The sequence below is a fragment of the Egretta garzetta genome, unplaced genomic scaffold (genome assembly GCF_000687185.1).
Source record: "Egretta garzetta isolate BGI_Z169 unplaced genomic scaffold, ASM68718v1 scaffold287, whole genome shotgun sequence".
Lineage (NCBI taxonomy): Eukaryota > Metazoa > Chordata > Aves > Pelecaniformes > Ardeidae > Egretta > Egretta garzetta.
The window spans coordinates 50617-54296 of NW_009260435.1; positions in this window are offsets into that span (position 1 = coordinate 50617).

Below are 3680 nucleotides of genomic sequence, written 5' to 3' on the forward strand. Positions count from 1 at the left end.
GAAGAGAAGGCTGAGAGGGGATCTCATCAACACCTACAAATATCTCAAGGGTGGGGGTCACGAGGATGGAGCCAGACTCTTCTCAATGGTGCCCAGCAACAGGACAGGGGGCAATGGTCACAAACTGAAGCATCACCAGTTGAACGTGAGGCAGAACTTCTTCACTCTGAGGGTGATCGAGCCCTGGCACAGGCTGCCCAGGGGGGCTGTGGAGTCTCCTTCTCTAGAGATATTCAAAGCCCGCCTGGATGATGTCCTGTGCGCCCTGCTCTGGGTGAGCCTGCTTGAGCAGGGGGGTTGGGCTGGGTGATCTCCGGAGGGCCCTTCCAGCCCCTGCCATGCTGGGATTCTGGGATCCTGTGAACTATTCCAAATGCAACTGGCATGAAGCTGTAACCTAGCTAAATATGCCAGCCAGATCCTCCAATACTTAACCACAGTAATTTTGAGCCAGCTATCGTGAATTCAGTCACCAGCAAACGCAGCTCCATGCAGAACACCACCACTATAGTCTACGGGAAAACGCAAAATAAAGTCATTCATATCAGCCTCCCTGTTGTGTTAGCTGTAAAAAAGCTGAAAAACCTACCGGGGCAGGGGAGGACAGACATCCCACACCTCCCCCTCCCCGCCAACGGCATTGTTCAGAAATGCTCTAACAGCCTTTTTTTAGCCGTGTTACAAAAAACCTCCCTGCACCATGACGGGCTGAGCAGCCTCAGCAAGTATCTCCTCATTACTGACAGAACTCGAGCAGAGCAGCCTTGGCTGATCCTGAGCGAAACCTGGATTCCTGCAGCCACTTCTCTGTTGTCCGACAAAGGAGGAAGCAGCGGAGGGGAAGCGCAGGCAGGCAGGGCTGGAGGGCACTGTGCGAAGCAGCGTGGCAAGCGTAAGCAAGCACAACCGCTGTTCTGTGCGTCAGCGCGAGGAGCTCCGGCTCCATCAGCAGAGACAGGTCCCCACTGCACAGAGGAGGCATCTCCCGTCTCCAAGTGCCTGGTCCTGCGTGGAAGCCGCGCCATCCTCTCCTCAGACAGCAGCAGCATCTTCCAAGGAGAGACAGCGGTGCCAACAGCGGGAATGGCTTTGGTTCCCCTTCCCTGCAGCAGCTCCTACAGGGAAAGGAGGCAAGGCAAGGCAAACGCTCCCACAGAACAGATCCAGCCCAGCAGACACCCCCAGCCACTCTGTTAACACTTACCCAACTCCTGGATGATGGCCTTGGGCTGTGCCCACAACTAGGAAGTCCAGTGAATGAGGAGTGACTCCTCCTCAGAGAAACTGCACGGCTTGATAGGCACAATCCTCCTGACTCAGTAACCTGCTCACGATTTGCTCACCTCCATGCACCAACAAGCCCTGAAGACGTATTTTAGCCTCATGAAAGAAAGCAGCAACGTGAAATAAAGCAGCAGCAGGAGGGAGCCAAACCAACACTGTCGGCATTTACCACGAGCCGCACAGAGCAAACGCTACCTCCCTCTGGACTTTACCACCCTTGGTTTCCCTGGGGTTCCAAGGGCCTGTGTCAACACGCCAATTTTAAAGGGAAGAGGGAAGTCTGTCCGGAGGCGCTAGGACAGCAATCTGACTCGGGCACCACCTCAGGCCAGGAGATGCTCTGCTAAAAATGCGGAACGAGCATCCTGGATTGCTGCAGGCACAGCCAAATGCAGCTCCCAAGACAAGCACTTGGAATCCCTGGAAACGCACAGCCCCTCCAAGGCGCCTGCAGCACCTCCAGCTGGGAGGAGGCAACAGCGAGGGGCACACCAACTCTGACTGTCAGGGTTTCCCTCTTCCCCTCTGGAGGAATTTAATGCCGATTGACGAACAAGATGCCATCTGACCGCTTCAAACCTCAGCTGGCCTACTGCTAGCCCAAACCAGCCCCTGGCAGCGACCCAGCGTTAGAAAAAAAATCTCATTTTCACAAGGAAGCGCCATTGAAGGAGAAACAGCACATGGGGGAACAAAAGCTAACCCAGATTAACAAGAGAGACAGGAGCAGAAAACTTACCCGAGTTCCTCCACAGCCTGAGCGGCCCATCGCACCTGCAGCCTCAACAGAGGAGGAGAAGAGAGAGCAACGTTTAACAGCATCTGTTCTTCAAAATCACTGTTCTTTCAAGAAGCTTCCCCTCCGTGTGGCACCAGAACAGCACGCTGCTGCTCACTTAAAATATCACAGTGCTGCCCCTCTCTCGCCTTGCTCAGGAAAAAGCAGTCAGCCACTGCTTTCTTCTCCCCGTGCACCTTTAGCTTCACCTCTCCATCACGTGCCAGGTGTTCTCTTTACCGCAACCAAATCCTCTGCAGGGAATTCTTGATCAAGAGCATCACTTGAGAAAGGGGAACCTCTTCACAGCGACATCCACGGAGTCCTGGACACTTCGCCTGTGAACTCCAATTCACGCCTGGGCTTCAGCAAACTAGGCGACGCAGCAATTTGTCCCCCTTCGCCCCTGGGGATTCCACACCAGTGGATCCACGCCAGCCCCTGCTGCTGCAGAGGTTCCTCAGATTGTGCCCCTACTGACCACGCCCTAAAGCAACTGCTCAGAGCTGGTCAAGCAAACCTCACCTCTCAACTGCACGTGCTACACAACTTACCACCAGCCTTGCGAGCGTAGCCATGAGAATAAACCCCCCCTACCACCTTGGCAGCTTCAGCAGCGAGGCCAGAGGAAGCGGCAGCACACTGTCACATCGGAGAAGCCTCACCTTCCCCCACCCCGCTCCGTCTACCTACGCCGGCAAAGCTTTGCTCTCCTCCCCCATCCTCTGTGCCCCCAGCACAGTCCTCGCTGACAGTTACTTTTCAGGTTTTGCCTCAAAATTCACTGTGGGTCAACAGAGACCCATCAGCTACAGCAGAGCACATGCCCTGAAGTGGAGAGAAGAAGAGGAGTGGGACATGACAATCAATACGCCTGGACCTGACCGTTCCTAGGCTCCCGACAGGAAAGCAAGCACACCCAGGTCACTGGGACAGCAGCAAGCCAAGCTTTCAGCACACAGTTTTGCTCTCAGCAGCCACAGACAACGATCGCAAAACCATGCTGTGCTGGCCAGTGCCCCTTTCTGCTGTCTTTTTGGGCACAAAGAGACACGAGAGCCTTTCCCCAGCAAACTCAGGCTTCGTGAGAGCAGACTTAGTTGAGTTACCTCTCTTTAAACCTTTTGGAAGCAATCCACAGGAGCTGCAAGCTACCAGCCAAAAGCCACTTCAGGAAGTTCAAGGAGTAAGTAAAAGTTTTATTAGATCAGGTTTGGAAAAAAAAATAAAGTTATATATATATATGGCACAGCTTCAGGGCTACATTTGTTACCGCCCACTGAGATCAGAGCAATAAGATAATTAAGGTCAAAAGCCGTCGCTGTTTTAGCCAACAACCCCACAGGGCCTCCCATGTCAGGGTCCCAACCCAAATGCCATCTACCAAGCACGGCAACAGCTGGCCAAGCTGCAGAAGCCACCACGGAACACAGGGATGGAGCAGCAGAGGCATCGTAGCTCCCCTCGTTCTCCAGGCATTCCCAACGTCCCAGAAACTTTACTTTTTCCCTTTTTTTTTTGAGTTAGGGGTGAGTAAAACAGCACTGTGCAATCTTATGCATTCAGGATTTGGGGGGGTTTTGCTCCTGGCTTGGAGGGCAGAGCCAGGAGGCTACAA